The sequence below is a fragment of the Chiloscyllium plagiosum genome, unplaced genomic scaffold (genome assembly GCF_037043375.1).
Source record: "Chiloscyllium plagiosum isolate Xiang-an unplaced genomic scaffold, Cpla_swu_hap1 HiC_scaffold_39, whole genome shotgun sequence".
Lineage (NCBI taxonomy): Eukaryota > Metazoa > Chordata > Chondrichthyes > Orectolobiformes > Hemiscylliidae > Chiloscyllium > Chiloscyllium plagiosum.
In genome coordinates this window covers 31,864,992-31,892,349 of record NW_028270177.1, presented here as the reverse complement: position 1 = coordinate 31,892,349, position 27,358 = coordinate 31,864,992, and the positions used below count along the sequence as shown (strand labels likewise).

Genomic DNA, 27,358 nt, shown 5'->3' with positions numbered 1-27,358 from the left:
AAGTCCTGTCAATCCTGCCAAGAGGATCTGTAATAACAACTGTCAAATGGAGCTCCATCACTCTGCTGAAGCATTTAAATGTCCAGCTCTTTAAATCTTTGGAAGAAAATCTCTAGAGTGTAAAAATAAAGCATTGCTTACGACTTCATTCTTTCTCTTGCTGCATGACTGATTTTACAACTTCCTATTTCCACAGTAGGCTGCCTGCCATTTCCCAGTTTGATTGACAGTTCCAGGTGTTTATCTAAATTTGGAATATGGCTTTAAATAAATTCTAAAGCTTGTTGTTATAAGGGATTGTGCACTTGATTGAAATGCTTGTTCATGTAAGTCATTACCTAATTGAAGGAATGTAAATGTAGTAAATGCATTTTCTGAATGAAAGTTTTCTTTTCAATAGAGTGGAGTCTGAAATAGACACTTTGTACTTTACAGAACTAGAGGGCATAGGTTTAGGGTGAGAGGGGAAAGATATAAAAGAGACCTAAGGGGCAACTTTTTCATGCAGAGGGTGGTAAGTGTATGGAATGGGCTGCCAGAGGAAGTGGTGGAGGCTGGTACAATTGCAACATTTAAAAGGCATCTGGATGGGTATATGAATAGGAAGGGTTTGGATGGATATAGGCTGGGTGCTGGCAGATGGGTCTAGATTGGGTTGGAATATCTGGTCGGCATGGATGAATTTCCATGCTGTACAATTCTTATGACACTATATAAAGACCCATTGGGAAGGATCCAAGGACATAGATTAGAATGGAGAGTATAGTGATTGGAACAAGATCAGCCAGGTGGTCCTTATAGAATATGAGCTCCCAGATTGGGGCTGTTAACCTGGACCAATTAGGGAACCTTAGCTGACAGATATAAACAGGAGGGTCAGGGGTTCTGTTCGCTCAGTGCTAGCTGGGTCATTGTCATGTATTATGCACATGTAAATAAAGGGTGACTTACTGATGGGATAGCAGCCTTTGTGGAGTTATTTCAGAGGGTCTGAAGGATTATGGGAGGTGGAATGGTTTGGCATGGATGGGCCAGAGGAGATATGTTGGGGATGTGGTGATGGATGAGGACTGGAGGGATGTTTTATATCTTATGCGTTCTATTTTGAAATTTGACGATAGTGCTAATCATGGAGATAGGCCCTTCACCCAGCCTGCCTCTGCACTCTGTTTTATAGCCTGAGACAGCCAGGCCAAGTCCTAATGGCCTCTTCCCCCCCCACCCCCCCTCACTCCAAACCTCCAGTCTGAGAAGCTGCATTTGTACAGCTAGCAATTCTTCTGAATCTACACTCCCAACCCATGGACTAAAATCCAGGCAGCAAAATCAGCTGACACTTCAGTGCAGTCCTGCACTGTCAGGGGCACCCCATTTCTGAGAACGTGTGAAATGGACTCCCCTCCCCCCCCCTCCCTCAGATGGGCATGAAGAAGATCAACTGAAAAAGGGAGGCCTCCCTCGTGTTATGGATTAGACCAGACTGACCAGACCCTTTGTCATAATATTTTCAGAAGGTAGCCTTGACCCTAACTTCTTATTTGAAAGGACAATGTAATCTGCTTTGTTCCAGATGCAATTCAACTAGTCAAACTACCAGATTTAAAGCAAAACATTCAGACACTGCCGTTAAAATATAACAAACGAGAAAATAATTTAGAATAACTTAATTCTATTGGAAAACTTAACTCCATATTAGATACAGTAAATATTACTAATTAACTGTTCCAATATAGTAGCATCCCATGCACACACCTCTAAGGCAAAAAGGCAAGTTCAGAAAACATGCAATACCCACAGTGAGCAGAGAAACTCCAGCTTCTAGCTGTACCCAAGAGAAGGGGAAAATAGCTTCTACTTCTTCAAGACAGCAGCAGCTTCTGTTGAATCTAAAAATTAAAGTAAAAACACTATAAATTCAGGCTTGTGAGAGCTGGCCACACCCAGCCAGGCTGCTTGTATTGTTCCAACATTTTAAAAAATCCTCAAGGCCTTATAAGCTGTTTACGTTACCACAGACTGCTCACCACCTCTTGTTCAATCTCTCTCTTAAAAATAAATCAGGACAACATGCATTTCTTAAAGCCACAGTATCATTACACTGGTGTTCTGGTCAATTCTGGAAGTCAGTTATCTGGTTGGTATTTCATTGCTAGTTATAGAGTTATACAGCCTTTCAGCCCAACTCAGCCATGTCGACCAGGCTTCCTAAACTGAACTAGTCCCAATTGTCAGCATTTGGCCCATATCCTTCTAATCCTTTCAAATTTATGCAGCCATCCAAATGTCTTTTAAATGTTGTAACTGTACCTACCTCTACCACTTCCACTGACAGTTCATTCCATACATGCACCACCCTTTGTGTAAAGAAGTTGCCCCTCAGTTCACTTTTGGGGATGGCATGGTGGTTCAGTGGTTAGCCAGGTTCAATTCCAGCCTCAGGTGACTGTCTGTCTGAAGTTTGCACATTCTCCCTATGTGCTCTGGCTTCCTCCCACAATCCAAAGATGTGCAGGTTAGGTGAACTGGCTATGCCAAATTGCCCATAGTGTTCAGGGATGTGTAGGCTGTGTACATTAGCATGGCCACTTCACCTGACCTGCACATCTTTGGATTGTAGGAGGAAACTGGAGCACCCAGAGGAAACCCACACAGACACGAGGAGAATGTGCAAACTCCATGCAGTTACCCAAAGTGGAAATCGAACCAGGGTCCCTGGTGCTGTGAGGCAGCAGTGCTAACCACTGAGCCACTGTGCCACCCTAACGTCACAGAATCCCTACTGTGTGGAAATAGGCCCTTCGGCCAAACGAGTCCACACCGACCATCTGAACAGTAACCCACCCAGGCCCATTCCCCTACCCTATTATCCTACATTTACCCCTGAATAATGTAGTTGTTTCCATACTGTAGGTAATCTAATGTATTCTAAATCCTTCCCCTCTCACCTTAAACCTATGCCCTCTAGTTTTGGACTCCCCTATCGTGGGGAAGACCATGGCTATTCTCCATATCTATGCCCGTCATGATTTTATAAATCTCAGCTGACAATGTTCCAAGGGAGAAAGATCCCACTCTATCCAGCCTCTCCTTATAACTCAAACCCTCCAGTCTCAGTAACATCCTTATAAATCAAAGTTGGTTAGTTGCTACTGTGTCCAAATCGGCTGCAGTTCATCCTACATTACACCAGTGATAATGCTTCGCTTCAACCATATTTGAATTGGTGTGGACTAATTGTGACGAAGAGAGCATTGCAAGCCTGTGAGGTCCTAAAAGATGCTTGCTCGGGTCGGGCTGCTTGAAAGATTTCGATATTCACAGAGCTGCAGTTATGGGTTGGTTTGAAGATTGACAGGTACAATGCACAGGAAGTCTGCCCACAAACTACTCACTTGCATTGGCCCAACTCCAGTTGTGCCATTAGTGGGGGTGCTGCCAGCTAACCACACCCATCATTGAGCCAATTGAGGCCCTTAAATCGGTAATGAATACCCACTTAAGGGTTTAATCCAAAATCTGTTGGCATTTATGGGGCAGCAGGAGAGGCCCACCCAATTGGTCAGGCTGCACGGGCTTCTATTGGGCAAGGGAAATCCCTCTTTAACTGGCCTATTGAGCCCCTGACAGGAATGCCCAGGGTGTTACCCTGCCTTCCTTCCAAGGTGACAAACTGCTTGGGCCTTTCAAATCCTGGAAGCCCCCAGTCTAACTCTCTGGCTGATCCTGAAAGCACCAAGAGAATTCCAATCTTTTGTACCTCGCCTCCTGATCTACTGAATGCAGAACCAGCAGTGGCCACCATTCTCCCAGTGGCTCTACTGAGCATCTCTGAAGTTGGCCTTGCTGTCCTTGAGAGGAGAAACAGACTGCCATTCTTCCCTTGAGCAGGCAACAAACCTATTAGTCAGCAGGGGTTAGGGGAGAAGAGTAGTATTATCATGAAGCCCTATAAAATCCAACTTTGTGTTAACATCTGTGGTCCTATGAACTGAATCATTCAGGTACAATAGCCAGTGATGTTTTATGCTAGAATTGTTAGGATGGCACATTGGCTCAGTGGTTTGCACTGCTGCTTCACAGTGCCAGGGACCTGGATTTGATTCCACCCTCAGGCAATTGTTTGTGTGGAGTTTGAACATTCTCCTTGTATCCGCGTGGGTTCCCTCCAACAGTCCAAGGATGTACAGGCTTGGTGGATTAGCCATGGGAAATGCAGCATTACAGGGATAGGGTAGAGGTGTGGGTCTGGTTGGAATGCTGTGCAGAGTGTTGATGTTGATTCAATGGGCCGAATGACCTGTTTCCAGAAGCATTCTACGCTGTAACAATAATCTAATAAAAGAGTTATTTTTGGCAAAACATGAAAGAACACGAGATTTTCTGGTAGGTTTGTAGGAATGTGAGAAATATATTGTAACACACACGATTTTTAAGGGAACAGAGTTAAACTGGATTTGGTGAGAGTCACTGAAGTACCAGAAGTATTTGGTGCCCTTTGATCTTCTTATGTCAACCGTACAAAGTATGAACTGGATTCATGACTAGATAGTACCATCAATATCAGCACCTTTAAGGCATGCTATGAATGTGGCTGACACCTGATTGTGATTTGAAGCCACATGGTATTAAGATGAAGACCAAAACCAAAGTCAATAAGGCCATTGTCCTTACCACCCTGCAGTACGGCACAGTTCCTGAGTCTGCTATTGTGTCATTTCAGAGCTCAAGCACACTTCCACCAAATACACATGAGAATTCAGTGGCAGGACACAAACATAAGAACACGAGGAGTAGGTGTAGGCAATTCAGCCCCTTGTATCTGCTCCACCATTTAATACAATCATGGCTGATCTCATCTTGGCCTCAACTCCACTTTCCTGCCTGCTCTCCACAGCCCTCAACCCATTACTAATTAAAAATCTGCTTATCCCCTTAAATTTACTCAGTGTCCCAGTATCCACCACACTCTTGGGTAGTGAATTTCAGATTCATGACTCTTTGAGAGAAGTGATTTCTCCTCATCTCTGTTTTAAATCTGCCAGCCCTTATCCTAAAACTAAACCTGTCATTTTAGATTGGCCCACATGAGGAAACATCCTTTCTATATCAATCCCCTTTAGCATCTTATTAATCTCAATTAGACCTCCTCTCATTCTGCTAAACTCAAAGGAGTATCGGCCTAAACTGCTCAATCTCTCTTCACAAGGCAAAGTTAAAAATCACACAACACCAGGTTATAGTCCAACAGGTTTAATTGGAAGCACACTAGCTTTCGGGGCGCCGCTCCTTCATCAGGTGGTTGTGGAGGGCACATTTGTTAGGCACAGAATTTATATCAAAAATTTACAGTCTGATGTAACTGAAATTATACATTGAAAAATACCTTGATTGTCTGTTGAGTCTTTCATCTGTTCGAATACCATGACAGTTTCACTTCTTTCATGTGTAAATCACAAAACCTTTTTTTAAAAGTTGCATTCTTAGGTTAACTGTAACAATTGGTGTTAGCTAGACAATATGTTGAAGGTGTTAGCCCCCTGTGTTCTGTATTTGCCATGATATTTAGATTGATTCTAATCTAAAAAGTGAGATAACAGAGTTTTACATGAATTCATGCAGTTTTTGAGCAAGTACAATGTAACTCTGCAAGTACAAATTCACCCCACAAAATATATGTGTACATGTGGGTCTTTGTGTCTGTGTGTGTGTGTCTGTCTGAGTTGGGGGTTGTGAGTGTGAGAGAGAGTGTATATGTGTGTGTAGTGAATGTAGAGTGTCTTAAGTCTGTGAGGAGGTGCATGTGTGAGTGTGGGAGTGTGTGTGTGTGTCTGGGTTGGGGGGTTGTGAATGTCTGTGAGAGAGAGTGTATATGTGTGTGCATGAGTATAGAGTGGTCTAAGTCTCTGTAAGTGTGGGTGTGTGTGTCTGTAAGGGTGTGTGAGTGCCTGTGTGCATGTCTGTGTATATATGTGTCCGTGTGTATGTGTGTGTACTGATGAAGGAGCGTCGCTCCGAAAGCTAGTGTGCTTCCAATTAAACCTGTTGGACTATAACCTGGTGTTGTGTGATTTTTAACCAATTGTTACAGTTAACCTGAGAATGCAACTTTTAAAAACAGGTTTTGTGATTTACACATGAAAGAAGTGAAACTATCATGGTATTCGAACAGATGAAAGACTCAACAGACAATCAAGGTATTTTTCAATGTATAATTTCAGTTACATCAGACTGGAAATTTTTGCTGGAGAAAGTGAGGTCTGCAGATGCTGGAGGTCCGAGCTGGAACTGTGTTGCTGGAAAAGCGCAGCAGGTCAGGCAGCATCCAGGGAACAGGAGAATCAACGTTTCGGGCATAAGCCCTTCTTCAGGAATGAGGAAAGTTTGTCCAGCAGGCTAAGATAAAAGGTAGGGAGGAGGGACTTGGGGGAGGGGCGTCGGAAATGTGATAGGTGGAAAGAGGTCAAGGTGAGGGTGATAGGTCAGACTGGGGTGGGGGCGCAGAGGTCGGGAAGAAGATTGCAGGTTAGGAAGGTGGTGCTGAATTTGATGGATTTGACTGAGACAGGGTGGGGGGAGGGGAAATGAGGAAAATGGTGAAATCCGAGTTCATCCCTTGTGGTTGGAGGATTCCTAGCCGGAAGATGAGGCGTTCTTCCTCCAACCATCATTTTGTTCTGGTCTGACGATGGAGGAGTCCAAAGACCTGCATATCCTTGGTGGAGTGGGAGGGGGAATTGAAATGTTGAGCTACAGGGTGGTTGGGTTGGTTGGTCCGGGTGTCCCAGAGGTGTTCTCTGAAACGCTCCGCAAGTAGCCGGCCTGTCTCCCCAATATAGAGGAGGCCACATCGGGTGCAGAGGATGCAATAGATGATATGTGTGGAGGTGCAGGTGAATCTGTGGCGGATATGGAAGTTTCCTTTGGGACCTTGGAGGGAGGTGAGGGGGGAGGTGTGGGCGCAAGTCTTGCACCTCCTGCGGTTGCAGGGGAAGGTGCCGGGAGTGGAGGTTGGGTTGGTGGGGGGTGTGGATCTGACGAGGGAGTCACGGAGGGAGTGGTCTTTACGGAATGCTGATAGGGGAGGGGAGGGAAATATATCCTTGGTGGTGGGGTCCGTTTGGAGGTAGCGGAAATGACGGCGGATGATGCGCTGTACATGGAGATTGGTGGGGTGGTAGGTGAGGACCAGTGGGGTTCTGTCCTGGTGGCGGTTGGAGGGGCGGGGTTCAAGGGCGGAGGAGTGGGAAGTGGAAGAGATGCGGTGGAGGGCATCGTCAACCACGTCGGGGGGGAAATTGCGGTCCTTGAAGAAGGAGGCCATCTGGGTTGTGCGTTTTTGGAACTGGTCCTCCTGGGAGCAGATGCGGCGGAGTCGAAGGAATTGGGAGAATGGGATGGCCTTTTTACAGGGGGCAGGATGGGAGGAGGTGTAGTCCAGGTAGCTGTGGGAGTCGGTCGGTTTGTAGTAGATGTCCGTGTTGATTCGGTCGCCTGAGATAGAAATTTTTGCTATAAATTCTGTGCCTTACAATTGAGCCCTCCACTATAACCTGATGAAGGAGCGTCACTCCGAAAGCTCGTGTGCTTCCAATTAAACCTGTTGGACTATAACCTGGTGTTGTGCGATTTTTAACTTTGTACACCCCAGTCCAACACCAGCATTTCCAATTCTTCACAAGGCAAGCCTTTCATCACTGCAATCCACCCAGTGAACCTCCTTTGAACTGCCTCCAATACAGCTATACCCTTCTTCAACTGAGGAGACTAAATTGTACAATAAAATACAATAAAGAATTGCGGATGTTAGAAATCTGAAATGAAAATAAAATCTATGGAGGAAAAACAGCATTAATGTTTTGCTGTGACCCTTCTTCACAACAGTAAAGTCTGAAAAGGATCACTGGATTGAAACATTGACTCTGTTTCTCTCTCCACAGATGCTGCCAGAGTTTCTCCAGCAATTTCTGGCTTTGGACCAAAATTGTGTGCAGTGCTGTAGGTGCAGTTTCAGTAACTCGTTGTGTAATTGCAGCAACACATCCTTACTTTTATACTCGACTCCTTTAGCAATAAATGCCAAAGTTCTATTTGCCTTCCCTAATATCTGCTCAACCTGTGTATTAGCGTTCTATGATTCATGCATGAGGATACCCAGACCCCTCTGCACCAAAACACTCTGAGGTTTCTCTCCATTGAGATAATAAGTTGCCTTTCTATTCCTCCAACCAAAATGGATAACCTCACCCTCATTTATTGTGACAATTCATCTACCAGTTTTTGGCCCATTCACCTAATCTATCCATATCCTCTTATAAATTTCTTACTTCTGCATTGTAACTTATATTTTAGTGTCAACAATGAGGTCCGCCATTGAGCTCAATATCATGAAAATCCCTCCCGGAAATATTTAGCTTTCACAAGTGGGCTATGTATCTGAGGTCATAGAGTCACAGAGATGTACAGCATGGAAACAGACCCTTCGGTCCAACCTGTCCATGCCGACCAGATATCCCAACCCAATCTAGTCTCACCTGCCAGTGCCCGGCCCATATCCCTCCAAACCCTTCCTATTCATATACCCATCCAAATGCCTCTCAAATGTTGTAGTTGTACCAGCCCCCACAATTCCTCTGGCAGCTCATTCCATACACGTACCACCCTCTACGTGAAAATGTTGACCCGAAGGTCTCTTTTATATCTTGCCCCTCTCACCCTAAACCTATGCCCTCTAGTTCTGGACTCCCCGACCTCAGGGAAAAGACTTTGTCTATTTATCCTATCCATGCAAACCTGTATAAGGTCACCCCTCAGCCTCCGATGCTCCAGGGAAAACAGCCCCAGCCTATTCAGCCTCTCCCTATAGCTCAAATCCTCCAACACTGGCAACATCCTTGTAAATCTTTTCTGAACCCTTTCAAGTTTCACAACATCTTTCCGATAGGAAGGAGACCAGAATTGCATGCAATATTCAAACAGCGGCCTAACCAATGTCCTGTACAGCTGCAACATGACCTCCCAACTCCTGTACTCAATACTCTGAGCAATAAAGGAAAGCATACCAAATGCCTTCTTCACTATCATATCGACCTGCGACTCCACTTTCAAGGAGCTATGAACCTGCACTCCAAGGTCTCTTTGTTCAGCAAGACTCCTAGGACCTTACCATTAAGTATATAAGTCCTGCTAAGATTTGCTTTCCCAAAATGCAGCACCTCGCATTTATCTGAATTAAACTCCAACTGCCACTTCTCAGCCCATTGGCCCATCTGTCCAGATCCTGTTGTAATCTGAGGTAACCTTTTTCGCTGTCCACTACACCTCCAATTTTTGTGTCATCTGCAAACTTACTAACTGTACCTCTTATACTCGTATCCAAATTATTTATGTAAATGACAAAAAGTAGAGGACCCAACACCGATCCTTGTGGCACTCCACTGGCCATAGGCCTCCAGTCTGAAAAACAACCCTCCACCGCCACCCTCTATCTTCTACCTTTGAGCCAGTTCTGTATCCAAATGGCTAGTTCTCCCTTTATTCCATGAGATCTAAGCTTGCTAATCAGTCTCCCATGGGGAACCTTGTCGAACACCTTACTGAAGTCCATATAGATCACATCTACTGCTCTGCCCTCATCAATCTTCTTTGTTACTTCTTCAAAAAAACTCAATCAAGTTTGTGAGACATGATTTCCCACGCACAAAGCCATGTTGGCTATCCATAATCAGTCCTTGCCTTTCCAAATACATGTACATTCTGTCCCTCAGGATTCCCTCCAACAACTTGCCCACCACTGAGGTCAGGCTCACCGGTCTATAGTTCCCTGGCTTGTCTTTACCGCCCTTCTCAAACAGTGGCACCACGTTTGCCAACCTCCAGTCTTCCGGCACCTCACCTGTGACTATCGATGATACAAATATCTCAGCAAGAGGCCTGGCAATCACTTCTCTAGCTTCCCACAGAGTTCTTGGGTACCCCGATCAAGTCTGGGGATTTATCCACTTTTAAGCGTTTCAAGACATCCAGCACAAGGAGATCTTCAATCGAAAAATCGATCTGATCCTAACTACCTTGAAGAGGTGTCGGTCATAGAAACCCTACAGTATGGAAGCAGGCCACTCAGCCCATTGAATCCACACCGACCCTCCAAAGAACATCCTACCCAGATACACCCCATCCTTGTACCCTATATTTCCCATGGTTAATCCACAAATCTTGCACAATATGGGCAATTTAGTACAGTCAATCCACCTAACTTGCACATCTTTGAATTGTGGGAGGAAACGGGAGCACCCATGCAGATACGGGAAGAATGTGCAAACTCCACACAGGCAGTCACCCAATTTTGGAATTGAACCTGGGTCCTTGGTGCTGTGAGGCAGCAGTGCTTAGCATTGAACCACCGTGCAAGAAAAAAAGCTTTGCAAATGTCTGTTACAAACCCCCCCTTGGGATGACACTGCGGTGACCAGTCTCAAGTGAAAGTGAGCACTGAAACTTGGCTTGACATGATTCAAGGGGCATCAGCCCCAAATGTGCAACATCTACCATGCCCAGGGGTCGGGCAGAAGAACTGACAGAACTGCAGATCAGTAACAACAATGCAAAATGTCAAGTCTGTTGGCATTCACGCCAATCCTGCATTAGACTCTTCAGTCATGAGAGGATTCACAGAAGGTGGTGAAATAATTCACAGCTTGGACTTACTTGAATCACCAAAGAGTCCATGCTGAAGACACTATCTGAAATAAAGCTGCTAGTACTTTCTGATTGACAACGTGAAGATTTGAAGCTTCAAAGAGCAAAGTTGCTTTATTTCTTCAGTCTTTAATCCTGGTTGATAAATTAGGAACAAGGAAAAATGTAACTTGATTCTTATTAACAGCAGCTGCAAGATCATGGCTTTAATGTATTGAAATATTCCCATGGTGCTGAATTGGAGGATTACCAGTTTAAAAATAATGTCACTGAACCAAGAAGGAGATGAAAGGTAACCAAAAGCTGAGGTAGGCTTTAAGCAGCATATGAAAGAAGGAAGGCAAGGTGGAGATGCTTAGAAAGGTGACTTTGGGGTTTAGGGCCTAGACCAGGGCTTCCCAAACCTTTTTCCATTGTGACCCCCATTTTGACGGTTGTAAACTGTTGGGATCCCTTGACGAGTGATGTCAAAGGGGCAGAAGATCTATCAGAGCAGGGAGAGGATGGGGCTCCCCTTCAGTGTTTGTAACTCCATACTTGTGGTTCACAACCCTCTGCATTCTGACTCTCATTTTGGGAAGCCCTGGTGTAGAGAGCTGCAGGCATGGCCCCCAGTGATGGAGCGAAGGACGTCAGAGATATGCAAGAGACCAGAATGGGACGGTTCTGAGGCGGGTGGAGCTCGGGGCAGACAATTGCACCTTGGGATCTGAACACAGGCATGAGAACATTTCACCTCAGGTGATTTCTGGATTTCCCTGGGTGCTAATACAGCAAGACCAAGTTGTAGATGTCACAGCAGAGCCCAGAGCAATGGTGTTCCTGAAGCAACATTGAATTTTAGTATTCTGGTCGGTCAGAAAATGTGATAGCAGTGGGTTGGTGGGCCATTTCAGTTGCGCTTCTATCTGTTGCTTCTGTGTGCACACTCCACACAACTCAGAGTGTTGGAATTTAATTTGCCTACTTCCCTCGAAGTATGATTTTTTTTGTTGGGGAAGGTTGGTGAGGGGGTTGGGGGGCAGTGCCTTAGGGATTACATATCTGGGGCTGTTTGCAAATAATTTGAATCTTTACTATTATCTAGATCTCTTTGTGATTCCTTCTCCTGCCTCGTCCACTGTCTCACTAACTCTCTCTCACCTCACTAACACATAGTCTACACTCCCAACTGTGATCCCAGACCTAATCTGGACCAACTCGTAACAAAATTATTGGGAACACTGAGCTTCCAAAACAAAACAAAAAAGCTTGTTGTACAAATTAATGAAGGAATGTGATTTTGGGCATTTTTAGCAGAACAAAACATTTCACAGAATATACAAGATCCTTCAATGATCATGTTATGGTGTCCCATTGGGACTATTGCAGGAGTATGTTTGAAATTATGAATTTTGATCGTGTAGATAGGGAAAAGCTGTTTCCACTGGCAAGAGTATACAGATTGAAGATAATTAACAAAAGAATTGGGTAGAGATGAGGACCAAAGGAAATTTACTTAGTGAGCTATTGTGACTGGTAATGTGCTGTCTGTGTGATGAAGACTGATTTAACAGTCACCTCAAAAGTGGATAATTACTTAAAAGCAAAACATTTTCCTAATTCTAGAGAAAGAGCAAGGAATTCATACTTATTTATAGAGGTTGAAGGAAGGCTGGTCTTCCTGATGAACCCATAAGTGGAATGGTTCCTCACAGGCTTTATCTTTCAAAGCTGCTGACCCCCGTCATTAGACCTTTACGTCTGCTTTGTTATGAACTATAATGTAATCTTTGTACTTCAACTGAGGTATGCCTTTAGTGTTAACTTTTCTTTTACAGGTATTTTATTGTTCATTAATCTAAGCCTTTACCTCTTCACAGGTGAGAACTTTCCATTTCTTTTATCTTTATTCCATGTCTAAGTAAGTCCCTTATACAGGAATGTTTGATTGTGAGCTTTTGACATGCATTAGTACCTTTCCCAGTCATCCAAATCACCAACAGCAATAAACTTCAAACAGAGCGAAGGCAAGGTTAAAGAACAACACCTCCATATGAAGCATCCTTGAGTGGATGAAGTGGGCTCCATGATGCAAGCCAGTGATCCAAAGCAACCCACATGATATTAGCTGAGGATCTTATCAGAAAGCTATCGCCTGAAGTTGGCCATCTTTCCTTTTATACTCAAGACATCATTCATTGTTTAATCTGCAGTCGTTCCAGAAAGAAATCTGATTATCTCTTCCTTTTGGCCCAGACTGGAGCTCTCAGGGCGCCAGCATTTGTTATCAGTCAGAGTACATCTGGTGCATGAGGCAAATCTTGATGTGAGGAAGCAATGGAAGCTACAATGCCATTACAAAACGTGTAGATGGAGGTTTCTTGTCATAAGTATGATCACTTTCGTATGAAGGCTTATGTTAGTTCGGGAGGAATTTGTTCACTTAGTGAAGGACTATTCAGAGGCTCCTGATCTGCTGAGCTTGCTGCTCTCATTCAAAGAATCATGGGCCAGTATTTATAAAGTTTCCATTATTAAATTGCATTTTTAAAAATCTTCTGTCACACCAATGCTGTCACTTTGGATAGGAGAAGAGACAATGAGCTCTGGGAAAGATTAAAATGCCATCATTCCTTTTTAAGAATTTGTGTTTTTAATCAGTACCTTTCACACGATAAAGCTGTGACAAAATGATTACCGTATATGCTCGTGTATATGTCGAATTTTGAGAGCAGTTTTTTAAATCTGAAATTAGGGGGTCGACTTACGTGCGAGGTATTGTTTTCGAGGGGTTGTATATTTATCTACAAAATAGACAAAATGGGAAATTTACCTTCCTGGCAGCTCCCTGGTCCCTGGTTCTGGAAGTTCCCTGTAATATGTTCAGGCAGTGGTAAACCGCAGGTAACTGAAACCGACTCCACGGATACGGCAATTGCCCTCTACTGTCAGACCATTACAGTAATTCTGAAAACCTGGAGTGGAGTGTGCCAGCTGGTGGACTGAAAGACCCGGAACGGAATGGTATGGCCAGCAGGTTGGTTAGCCGGAGCGGAGCGCAACGGGCAGGCACGCTGACACATAAATGTTGATCTATAACCATGAAAAACTAGTGTCGACTTATACACAAGATAGATGGAAAATACAAGACTTTTTGGCCAAAACTAATGGGTCAACTTAAACATGAGATCAACATATATGTGAGCATATATGGTAAGAGCGAATGAAGTATTTCTGAAGTATAGGAAGAGCTCACGTACTGAGGTATGTCATGGTCATTAATGGGTACTGGGCTAATAGTCCACATGCTAATTACCTGTAATACGGAGAACATGAGTTCACATTTAACCACGCCAGGTTAAGAATCTGACTCCTGTTAGCTCACTAACAGAATGGAAACTCGCCATCCTTAGCTGATCTTGTTGATATTTGTATGCAATTCCACATCAATGTTGATGATTGTTGCCCGTTCTGAGAGTGCCAGTGATGGACATTGAATCTCAGTATGTTGTGACACCTAAGTCCTGAGATTGAGCCAGGTTAAAGACACCACCAAGACCCCAAGACATGTGAGATAAAAGTCTCAATGGTCTGCACATTTAGTGACATTGGTTAAAAGTGTGTGAACTCCACAGCTCTTCATAGGATCCCTACAGCGTGGAAGCAGGCCATTGGGCCAATCGAGTCCATACCAACCCTCCAAACAGCAGATCACTCAGGCCTGCCCCCTGACCCTATAACCCTGCATTTCCTGTGGAACACACCTAGCCTGCACATTCCCAGACACTATGGGCAATTTAGCACTGGCTTTCCGCCTAACCTGCACACCTTTGGAGTATGGGAGAAAACTGGAGCACCCGGAGGGAACCCATACAGACATTGGGAGAATGTGCAAATATCCTGTTTTGGATACTGTTGGGGGGTTGACCATTCAGGGGAAAGCGGCAGTGGCCAGGTTGGAGGCACTACGACTGGCTCTGGGGCACAGCGGGAAAGGGTAAAGGTAAACATGACCTTAGCGATAGGAGACTCGATGGTGAGGGGGACAGACGGGAGATTCTGTGGCTGCGAATGGGAATCCAGGATGGTGTGTTGTCTCCCAGGTGCCAGGGTCCAGGATGTCTCAGAGCAGCTGCAGAATGTTCTCAGGGGGCGGGTGAACAGCCAAAGTTATTATGCATGTTGGCACAAATGACATAGATAGAAACAGGGATGAGGTCCTGCAGAGTGATTATAGAGACCCAGGAAGAAAGTTAAAAACCAGGACCTCGTTGGTGATAATCTCAGGATTACTTCCAGTGCCACATGCTACTGAGGGTAGGAACAGGAGGATGTGGCAGATGAATGTGTGGTTAAAGAACTGGTGCAGGGGGCAGGGATTTTTAGATCATTGGGATCTTTTCTGGGGTAGAGCTGACCTGTTCAAGAGTGACAGGTTGTACCTGAACTGAAGGGGTATCAATATCTTGGTGGCCAGGTTTGCTAGTGCTGCTAGGGAGGGTTTAAATTAGATTTGCAGGGGAGTGGGATCCTCAACAGCAGGGAGGCAAGTGGGAGGGTGGAAGGAGATACAGTAATCAGAAATAATAAGTTGAAGAGACAGGTCAGGCTGGAACATACCAGGGAGCAAGGAATGCCTATTGGACTAAATTGCATTTATTTCAATGCAAGAGGGTTGACAGGTAAGGCTGATGAACTCAGGGCATGGATAGGTACGTGGATGTTATAGCCATTATCAAAACATGGCTAAGAGAGGGACAGGACTGGAAGCTTACTGTGCCAGGGTACCGATGCTTTAGGCTCGACAGAGAGGAGGGGGAAGGAGGAGTTGTATTTTTGATTGAGGCAAGTAGCACAGCAGTAACCAGAGATGAAATAACTGAAGGATGATCCAGTGAGGCATTCTGGGTGGAATTAAGAAATGAAAAGGGGATAGTGATGTTGGGATTGTACTAAGGCCTCCAAATAGTCAATGGGAATTAGGAACAAATATGCAGGGAGACTGGGGAGACTTGCAGGAGTAATAGGGTTGTCATAGTAGGAGATTTTAATTTTCCTAACATGGACTGCCAGAGTATTAAGGGATTGGATGGGCTGGAATTTCTTAAGTGCATTCAGGGTAGTTTGCTCAAACAGTATATAGAGGGTTCTACTCAGGAAGGGGTAAATCCCGACCTACTCTTGGGAAATAGGGCAGGACAGGTGACGGGGGTGACAGTGGTGGAGCACTTTGGGAGCAGTGACCATAGACCCATTAATTTTAAAATAATTATGGAGAGGGACAAAACTGGTCCACATATTCAAGTTCTAAAATTGGGGCAAGGAATGTTGATGGAATTAGACAGGAGCTTGCAAGCGTCGATTGGAGTAGTTTGTTTGCAGGCAAAAGGATCTCCAGCAAGTGGGAGGCCTTTCAAAGTGAGATAGCTAGAGTTCAAGGTCTGTATGATCCTGTGAGGGTGAAGGGCAAGGCTGGCAGGAATAGGGAACCCTGGGAGACAAGAGATATTGAGGCTTTGACCAGCAAAAAGGAGGCGTGGCTCATGTACAAGCAGCTAGGAATCCTTGGAGGTATACAGGGAATATAGGAGTTTACTGAAGGAGGAAGTCATGAGGGTGAAAAGTAGGCAAGAGATAGCCTTGGCTGAGAAGATTAGGGTGAATCCAAAGAGATACATTAAGTATATTAAAGAAAAAAGAATAACTAGGAAGAGAATAGGACCCCTCAAGAATGGTAGAATTATAGTGTGGAAACAAGCCATTAGGCCCAACAAGTCCACACAAACCCCTCCATCCATACATACCCATTCCCCTACCCTACATTTACCCCTGACTAATGTACCTAGCTGCGCACCCCTGGACACTATGGGCAATTTATCATGGCCAATTCACCTTTATCATGCCCTGAAGATTCTACAGTGACCAAAGTGGGACATGTATGTGTAGAACTGCAGGAGATGGGCAAGGTTCTCAATTAATATTTCTCCTCTCTGTTTACCGTGGAGAAAGATGTGAAGACTTGGGAACTTGGGGAAGTTAGTGCTGATATCTTGGGGACAGTCCATATCACAGTAGAGGAGGTGTTGGATGTAATAGAATACATGAAGGTGGATAAATCTCCTGGTCCTAACCATATATATCCAAGAACCCTGCAAAAACCTAGAGAAGAAATTGCAGGGGCCTTGGCTGATACTTTTGTGTCATCTTTAGCCACAGGTGAGATCCCAGAAGACGAGAGAGTAGCGAATGTTGTGTCATTATTCTGCAAAGGGCTACAAAGAAAAGCCTGGGAACTGTAGACCAGTAAGCCCAACATCTGTGGTGGGTAAGGTACTTGAGAAGATTCTAACAGATAAGACACACATGCATTTGGAAAGACTGGTTTAATAAGGAGTAGTCAGCATGCTTTGTGAGTAGGAGATTATGCCTCACAAATTTGTTAGAGTTCTTTGAGGAAGTGACCAGGAAGGTTGATAAGGGCAGTGCAGTAGACGTAGTCTATATGGATTTCAGTAAGGCCTTTGATAAGGTTCCACATAGTAGGCTGCTCCGGAAGATTAGCTCTCATGGAATCCAGAACGAGCTGGCAAATTGGATGCACAATTAGCTTGATGGTAGGAAGCAGAAGGGAGTAGTGAAAGGATTCTTGTTGGACTGGAGGCCTGTGACTAGTGGAGTGCCTCAGGAGTTGATGCTGGGCCCATTGCTGTTTGTTACCTATAATCAATGATTTGGATAAGAATGTACAAGGCATGCTTAGTAAGTTTGCAGATGACATTAAAATAGGTGGTATCATAGACAGTGAGGAAGGTAATCAGAAATTGCAGCAGGACCTTCGTCAGCTGGGGAAGTTCGGCTGAGAAATGGCAAATGGAGTTTAATATCGATAAGTGTGAGATCTTGCATTTTAGAAAGTCAAATTACGGTAGGATCTCCATGGTGAATGGTAGGGCCTTGAGGAGTATAATGGAACAGAGGGACCTTGGAGTTCAGGTTCATAGTTCTCTGAAAGTGGAGTCACAGGTAGACAGGGCAGTGAAGAAGGCTTTTGGCACACTGGCCTTCATCAGTCTAGAAGTTGGGAAGCTATATTGCAGTTGGTGAGGCCACACTTGGAGTATTGTGTTCAGTTTTAATCACCTTGTTATAGGAAGGATACTATTAAACAGGGTAGAGTGCAGATGAAATTTATAAGGGTGTTGCCAGGTATGAGTTACAGGGAGAGGTTGGACAAGCTAGGACCTTTTTCTTTAGAGAATAGGAGACCAAAGGGGGACCTTACAGAGGTGTATAAGAGTCATGAGGGTCATGGATTGGGTGAATGCATTCAGTCTTTTTCCCAGGGCTGGGGAATTGAAGACTAGAGAGCATCAATGTAAGGTTAGAGGGGAAAGAATAAAAAGGAGCTTGAAGGGAAACGTTTTTACACAGAAGGTGGTATGCACATGGAATGAGATGGAAATGTGTTGCTGGAAAAGCGCAGCAGGTCAGGCAGCATCTAGGGAACAGGAGAATCAACGTTTCGGGCATTAGCCCTTCTTCAGGAAAACAGGCTAATGCCCGAAACGTTGATTCTCCTGTTCCCTAGATGCTGCCTGACCTGCTGCGCTTTTCCAACAACACATTCCCATCTCTGATCTCCAGCATCTGCAGACCTCACTTTCTCCTGCACATGGAATGAGTTGAGGAGAAAGTAAGGTCTGCAGATGCTGGAGATCAGAGCTGGAAATGTGTTGCTGGAAAAGCGCAGCAGGTCAGGCAGCATCCAGGGAACAGGAGACTCGACGTTTCGGGCATAAGCCCTTCTTCAGGAATGAGTTGCCAGCGGAAGTGGTTGAGGCGGATACATAAACAACATTTAAAAGCCATTTGGACAAATGCATGGACAGGAAAGCTGTGGGCCAAGTGCAGGGAAATTGGGTTAGCGTGGATGGACATTTTGATCGGCACTAGTCTGTGCAGTTGGACTCTATGAGTCCACGCAGTCACCCAAAGGTGGAATCGAACCTGAGTCCCTGGGGCTGTGAGACAGCAGTGCTGACCACTGAGCCACCATGCTGCCCTATGCTTGTTTTCACGAAGTATCTGGGGATTTTTCTGCCCCAACCCAAAAGCACAGATGTAACCTTGGTTTAAAGTTCCTTTAGAAGATGGCACTTCTAGCAGCGTAGCACACCAGCAGCACACTGCTGAAGGGTCAGCCTGGATTCTTGCTCACATTTCTAGACTGTGACTTAAACCATGTGTCTTCTGATGCAGAGACAAGATTATTACCCAATGAGGAAAGGCTGAAACCAGTAAGTGTGCAAAGGTGATGATTTCACATCTGAATTTCCTTTTCTACTGTTGCTAATGACTCCAAGACTGAACTCCAGTTGTGATGCGCTGAGGGACTGCTTTCTATCTGAGCGAGCCTTGTGTATTTTCATTGATACTATCTCTATGACTTTGAACAAGGTCAAATTCCTCAAATACCAATTGATTTGAATAGTGAGTCACCATGAGACACAGCACAGAACAACGTCACAAGTTCCAAAATTATCTTTCATGTCAGCTGAAAGTAAAACTGATCAAAGATGATACAAAAACTTTGAAAGAACACAGGATAATTTGTGTGCAGATTTATTGAGCAGCGGAGGATTAGAATCTAGTTATGCAGAGACTGACATCAAGTCTTTTGTCGTTTTCATAGAGTCCCTACAGTGTGGAAATAGGCCACTCGGCCCAACAAGTCCACACCAATGGTCTAAAGAGTAACCCACTCAGATCCATTCCCCCACCCTTTATTTACCCCTGACTAATGCACCTAACCTATACAACCCTGAACACCACGGGCACTTTAGCATGACCAATTCACCTGAGTGCACATCTTTGGATTGTGGAAGGAAACCTGAGCTCCCGGACAAACTCACACAGACACGGGGAGAATGTACAAACTCCACACAGACAGTCGCCCAAGGCTGGAATTGAACCCAGCTCCCTGGCACAGTGAGGCAGCAGTGCTAACTACTGAGCCACTGTGCCACTCTCAAAGTTTCAATTGTTTCCTCCCATTGAGACCGTAAGAAATAGAATCAGAATTAGGCCATTCATCTCATTGAGTTTTCTCCACTATTCTATCATGGCTGATATGTTTCTCAACCCCATTCTCCTGCATTCTCACCATAACCCTTGACCCTCTTACTAATCAAGAACCTATCTATCTCTGTCTCAATGACTTGGCCATCACTGCCTTATGTGGCTGTGAGTTCTAAGTGTCTACACCCTCTGGCTGAAGAAATTCCTCTTCATTCCAGTTCAAAAGGGTTGCCCCTTCACTCAGAGGATATGCCATTGGGTCCTAGTCTCTCCTACTGGTGGAAACATCTTCTCCACATCCACTCTATCCAGGCCTCTCAGTACTCTGTAAATTTTAATCAGATCCACCCTCATTCCCCCCCCTTCTAAACTCCATGGAGTACAGATCCATAGTCCTCAATCGCTCTTCAAATAACAAGCCCTTTATCCCCAGAATCATTCTTCTAAACCTCCTCTGGCCTCCCTCCAATGCCAGCACATCCTTCCTTAGATATGGAGCCCAAAACTGCTCACAATGTTCCAAACAAAGCCTGATCAGAGCCTTATACAGTCTCAGCAAAATATCTCTGTTCTTGTATTCTAGCCCTCTTGAAATGCATGCCAACATTGTATTTGCCTTCCTAACTGCCAACTGGACTTGCATGTTAACCAGAAGAGAATCTTGAACGAGGACTCCCAAGTCCCTTTGTGCTTCAGGTTTCTGAAGCCTTTCCCCATTTAGTAAATAGTCTATGCCTCTATTCCTCTTTGCAAAGTTCATAACCTCACACGCCCTCACCTGGTGTTCCATATGCCACTTCTTTGGCGACTCTCTTCACCTGTCCAAGTCCTTCTGCAGCATCCCCGTCTCCTAATGACAATCTTAATGACACACCTTCGTTTTTGATAAATTATTGGCTCTGGCTCTTTACAGAAGATTATTATTTTGCCCTCTTAATGTGTTTCTCCAATTCACTCTCAAGAGAGAGGCAGATTTATGACTCTTTCTTATTACTTCCTGTCAGCTGAAACAGTGACCTAGTCACTTTGTGAGGTTTTTGAAGAACTGTCCACTTTGTCATTGGCTATGCAAACAAAAGTAGAGAATCTTTGTTTCAAAGGTGCAGTTCAATTCTCAATTCCCCATCCAAAGCCTACACCCACAATACTATTAAGGAGGGAGTTCCACTATTTTGACCAGTGACACTGAACAGCAATATGTTTCTAAGTCAAGATGGTGAGTGGCTTGGAGGGGAACTTGTAGACAGTAGTGTTCCCGCATATATGCTGCCCATGTTCTCGTAGGTGGTAGAGGTTGCAGATTTGGAAAGTGCTTCCAAAGAGAGGGAGCACCTTTTTATTGTAATGCAGCTTATAAACAGTACACTGCTACCACTGTGTGTCAGTGGTAGAAGGAATGAATGTTGGAAGTGGTGAATTTGGTAATATGAAGCAGATTGCTTTGTCCTGGATGGCATCAAGCTTCTTGAGTGTGTTGGAGTTGCACTCATCCAGTGTTCCATCAAAACTCTTGTAAGTGGTGGACAAGCTTTGAGGAGTCGGGAGATGAATTACTTGCTGCAGGATTCCCAGCCTCTGACCTGCTCTTGTCGTCACAGTATGTACATAGATGATCCAGTTCAGGTTCTGGTCAGTGGACACACAAAGCTAGTCCTAAGTATTTACCACTTCAAAACATGTAGCCAGTATAAAGCTGGACTAATTGAATCTGGACTAATATGAATATGGACTAGTTGTCCACTGATTCTAAATGTAATTACATTTTAACATTTCAAACATGGAAGGAGCTTTCTCTCAATTTGTGAATACTTAATGAGGAGGTCCACACTGTTTTAGAGTTAAAATGGATTGACTTTTTTTTTAACATGAATCCTTTTAAAATTCTAATAAATCTTGTTAAAGTAAAATCTATGAATTTTTATTATGAGTTATCAGACATTTTTAATTTTGGTGTCTTAAAGTGATTTATCTCAGCAAGCCTATTAAAAAGGTTACTTTTTAATTTTGAAAAAATAGTTAAATTTTTAATTCAGTAAAATTATATTGGAATGTTTAATTTCATGGAATTAATTTTGTCTACCAAAACATGATTTCCCAACAGCTTTTTAATTTTATTATTAATTCACGTGGGCATGACTGGTTAGGCCAGTAATGTTTGCCCAAACATAACAGCCCTTGAGAAGATGGTTGGTGAGCTGCCTTCTTAAACTGCTGTTGTTTTGGGGTATAGATAGACCCACAGTGCTATCAGAGAAGGAGTTCCAGAACTGTGTCCCCAGCGACACTGAAGGAACGACGAACTGTTTCCAAGTCAAGATGGCGGCCAACTTGCAGGGGAACTTGCAAGTGGAAGTACTCCCATGTAGTGAATATTTTCCCAGTTCTTGCAGTGCAGTGACTGAACCCCACATCCATCATTAACTGACATTTCCACCCTACTAACCCAGACTGCAACCCTTGGTGGGAGAGAATCCTCTTTATAGGCAGCGAAAATCCACCCCAATCAGTACATGCAGCAACTTGCTTGACAACCAGCAGCACTGACAACAAAGAGCCAATGTGTGTTCCAGTCCCTTCCTCTCAGTTAACACCTCAGTCATAACAAGTAATTGAACACTTCAAAATTGCTGTCGACTGGAAGAAGCAAAACACCTCAAATTCTGTTTTATTGAGCACGAACAAGGGCAAAAGGGTCTCTCTTTATGCAATTTAACATTGAAAAATAAGCAAAAGGAGTAGGAATAGGCAGTTCAGCTCCTCAAACTTGCCTTGCCATTCAACAAGGTCATGCTTGAGCTGTCCCAGGCTTCAAGTCCTCTTTACACCAGCTCCTTGATATTTAAGAAATCTATTTACTGCCTGTTTAAATAGTTTTAGTGATCTAGCCTCCACAACTCTCTGGGATTGAGAATTCCAGCCATTCACTACCCTCTGGAAGAAGAAATTCTTCTGCGCCTTGGTTTTGATGAGTGTCCTCTTAATCTTTAACCATGCCATCCCAGTTTGACAATCCTTCACGAGTGGAAACATCTTCTCAATGTCTAATGCATCAAGACCCTTCAGAATCTTACTATTTCAATAAGATCACCCTTCATTCTTCTAACCTCTAATGAATAAAGGCACAGCCTGTTTAACCATTCTTGACAGGTGAAACCCTTTACTCCAGGTACCAGCTGAATGAATCTCTTTTGAACTACCTCCAGTGTATTTTTTCTTTAGTATTGGGGTCAAACTAGAGATAGTCTTCCAGGTACAGTCTCACCTACACTCTGTACAGTTATAACAAGTCTTCCCTATTTTTAGGCTCCAACCACTGAGCAATTTTTTTTTTAGATTAGATTCCCTACAGTGTGGAAACAGGCCCTTTGGCCCAACCAGTCCACACTGACCCTCTGAAGAGTAACCCACCCAGACCCATTTCCCTCTGACTAATGCACCTAACACTATGGGCAATTTAGCATGGCCAATTCACCTGACCTGCACACCTTTGGACTATGGGAGGAAACCGGAGCACCCGGAGGAAACCCATGCAGACACGGGGAGAATGTGCAAGCCAAGGCTGGAATCGAACCTGGGATCCTGGAGCTGGGACCTGGGATCCTGGAGCTGTGAAGCAGCAGTGCTAACCACTGAGCCGCCATGCTGCCCCAAATAAAGGTCAAATTTGCAACATTTGCCAAAATTGCTCTTGCCTTTTTAATTACTTGGTGCACCTGCTTACTAATATTTTATATTTCATATCAACACATTGAGTGTGGCTCATGCTTTGTAATATTGTGCACTTTCTGGCTTTTCCAAGCATACTCTGCATAATAATCTACTCTTGGAATGACAGTCACTCATTTTAGAAATGGATCAATTTAAACATTTACAACATGTAAAAGACATTTGGACAAGTACATGGCTAGGAAAGGTTTAGAGGGCTAAACTCAAATTCAACTAGTTCAGTTGAGGAACCTGGTCAGCATGGATGAGTTAGGACAAAGGACCTGTTTCCAAGCTGCATGACTCTACACAAGAGCACCCTGGCACTAATAGATGGTGAGATAGGGGTTGAATGGAAACAGGGGAAAGTATTTCATCCTACACTCACTGACCCATGAGGACATAGTCCTGTAGCCTTTGGAGTAGGAGAGGAGACATTCAGAAATAAAATGATGCTGAAATCCTGATGCTGGTGATGGTTTATAATTGTCACTCTAAATAGAAGAGTGCATTCTGAGAGTTACTAAAGTTTAAGCTACAGTAAAGTCTCATATCAGCTGTCTCCACCCCGGTAACATTCATAGAAGCTCGGGTTTAGTCAGTCAGAAGTGATTGCTTTCTCCACTGTAGTTTCATTATTGAAATCAATTTCTGCAGAACTAAAACTGTTATTTCCACAAATCTTCAGGTGAAAAGCTCTGATGAAGACATTGGCAATTCTCAGGGGATTTAAGAGAAAAAAAGACTTATGTGGAAGACAGATAACCCTAACTTGCTCACACATTTTGGACTTGTGGAAGACATTAACTATGAGTTAATGCTGTGTAGGAAAATAATGTGTTCATCTTTCATCAGAGAGCAAGATATATATTCAGGTACAATGACTTCCTGTTGCAAACACTGAGCTGAACCATTGGAAACATCCTGTGTCTATACAATACATTGGGTGATTATGATCATTCAGCTGGCAAATATTGTTTTTTATACTTTCTCATTAACTGAGGAGCAGCGATAAAGCAGAGATAAATAACAGCCAATTCCTTCGACAGGGAGCAAGGCTCGCAATTGTTTGGCCGATTCTGCAAAAGTCTATTGCAGCATTGCTGAGAAATACCTCTCATTCTGGGGCCAGACTCATTCCTGATGGAAGTTGTAGTTCCTCATGGAACACTGCGGCTGTTAATAGATGCTTCGAGTAAACTTTACATCATGAGATAGCTAACATGTGGGGAGGCAATGGCGGGTGAGTGGAGCTGAGTCCATGAAAAGATCAGCCATGTTCTTATTGCTTGGTAGACCAGGCTCGACGGGCCAGATGGCCTACTCCTGCTCCTTTTTCTTACGTTCCGGTATAACCCAGAAACTCAGCTAATGTTCTGTGGACCCAGGTTCAAATCCTGCCATGGCAGATGGTGGGACTTGAATTTAGTAAAGAATCTGAAATTAAGGTTCGAATGATGTTCAGGAAACCCATTATTGATTGTCGGGAAAAACTGATGTGGTTCATTCATGCCCTTTAGGGAAGGGGATCTGTCATCCTTACCTCATCTGACCTGCGTGTGACTCCAGTTCTACAGCAATATGGTTAATGCTTAACAGCCCTGTGGGCAGTTAGGGATGTGGCCTAGTCAGGGATGCCCATATCCTGTGAGTGAATACAAAAAAAATCAAGTGGGCAAGCATGATGCTTTGCAACATTTGGATCACTGCTGGCATTTCAACAGCACCTTTTGCAACCTCAGGATATTCCAGAAAGCTTTGTAGCCGATAAAACACCTTTTGATTTATAAACACTGCAAGCACAAGGAAGAGTGGCAACCAATCAGTTCACAGGAAGAGCACACAGAACAGCAATGTGATAATCCTGCTAATTTGTGTTGTTAGTCACGAATATTGGCTAATTCCTGTTCATCTTCAAGTATTGCCATGGAAACCTCTACATCCATCCATAGATGCAGACAATTCAATATCTCATCTGTAGTGTTCCTCGGAGTGACAGTCTGCACAAATCACTGGACTGAACCTTGAATCCACAACCACCCTGATCCAGAGACAAGATTTGACCAACTGGGCCTTGGCTGACAGCAACCTGATATCCACACATAATGAGGTGCTCTTTACTTTATGGAATGGATTTTAACTTGAGAGTCAGACATTGGGAATTGAGGAACTTCCCGGTTCATCAAGCTGTGAACTTCTACCACAGAAGGCTGTGGAAATTCAGCCTTTGAGTCTGTTTGAGATTGCCATTGATAGATTTCTGATTACCAACGCCCTACAAGGTTATGGGAATGGAGTGAGTGGTTATGAGAATGGAGTGGCAAAACACTCAGTCAGCATTCAGGCATATGGGATGGTAGGGCAGGTTTGATGGGTTGTTCCTGTTCCTATGTTACTATGTTTCTACCTCAGGAAAAAGTCTACCTAATAATAGGATCTTTGTTCAGGGAGGAGGTGGGTTTGTGACATGGGATTTTCCTTGCTGCTACCCTTTCCTTGCCTTCCCCAGATGCAGATTGGAGGTAATCCTGACCTTAACCTTATCATGGGCTCCCGAGCCTACATCGGTTATCTCGGATCCCAGGTCCTTTAGGCCATTTAGCCCTTTTTCTGCCAACCCCATCAAATGCCCCCACCAACATCACCAGCCCATGCCAATACATGCCAATCCATTACATCCAACCACCCTCAATGACCCTTGTGGCTTCTATGCAAAATTAATGACAACTCATGCAAATATACTCCACACTCACCATCCTTTCAGCTTATGTCCTGCATGCCAACTCACAGAATCCACCAATGGCAGACCTCAGGAACCATGCTGAAAAGAAATAAATTTATAAATGTTTATGACAGACTTCACTGTATGTAAATAAAAAACCCACTCCAAATCATGAAAATGTATTCAGTAGATGTAAATCTCCTTTGATAGTTGATTCCTAATTCGTAACACAACAGCCTTGAAAACTAATCCTTTAACAACCACCATGAGTTGCCAACCAAACTGTGAATGTGCATCTTTCCACTGTGTTAATAATACGTTAAGGGAAACAGTCAAGCAGTAATAATGTTACATTACTAGAGCATAGGGTTACGTCAACAAACAGCTATTGAAAATAGTAGAACAGATTTGCTTCGCCTCTCACGGACACAGGCAGGCAGCCTTTTCAATTATCAAATAATTCAACATCTTGACAATTCAATAAATTATGTCAGCCTTTCATGATAGTCTGGTCCATAATGAGGAGCATTAGCGTGTTCTCTCATCCCCTCCACTCTGGGATATGGCTCTTGCTGCAGTGGAAATTGAGCTCAGTACTGACTGATTTCAGCATTGGCAGATTGCTACAGTGCATTTTGTAAATGGTACACACTGTTGGTGCTGTGTATTGGTGGCGGTGGGTGTGAATGTCTACAGTGGTGGATGTCTCAGGGAGTATCGTCCAAACAGAGATGTGATATAGAGTAAAAAGTCTTCCTTATCTGAAACTGTCTTGTGAACTTGATTTGATTTGAATTATTATATACCTAAATGCGGTGAAAAGTTCTCTTTTCCGTGCATAACAGACAGATCGTACCACGCAAAGATCACAGAGTGAGGAATACAGCTGCAGAGAAGGTGCACAAAAAGCAAGTTCAGCAATAGATTTGAAATTCAAGAGGTCCATTCAACAGTCTAATAACAACAGGGAAGAAGCTGTTCTCAAACCTGTTAGTACATGTATTTAAGCTTTTGTATCTTCTGCCTGACAGAAGAGATTAGAAGAGATTTATACTGGAGTGGGAAGGGGTCTTTGATGATATTGGCTGCCTTTCCATTGAACTTCTGGTTTACCACTTTACAGAGGTTGAGACCTCAACACTTTGTCTAATCTGCTTATCAAAGGGCAGAGCTCAG

At 43.9% G+C, this 27,358-nt stretch overlaps 1 protein-coding gene and 1 long non-coding RNA gene across 2 annotated transcripts in view; one reads left to right on the top strand and one right to left on the bottom strand.

The window, feature by feature from the left end:
- sema4ba (sema domain, immunoglobulin domain (Ig), transmembrane domain (TM) and short cytoplasmic domain, (semaphorin) 4Ba) overlaps positions 1 to 27,358 on the top strand; it is a 469,915-nt gene that overhangs the window by 122,201 nt on the left and 320,356 nt on the right. The gene's annotated exons all lie outside the window — the stretch shown is intronic.
- LOC148138650 (uncharacterized) lies at positions 33 to 26,290 on the bottom strand. Its single transcript, XR_015753816.1, has 3 exons — positions 26,214 to 26,290; positions 1,796 to 1,886; positions 33 to 112 (listed from the first exon to the last, which is right to left on the bottom strand). It is a non-coding gene; the product is annotated as an uncharacterized LOC148138650 (long non-coding RNA).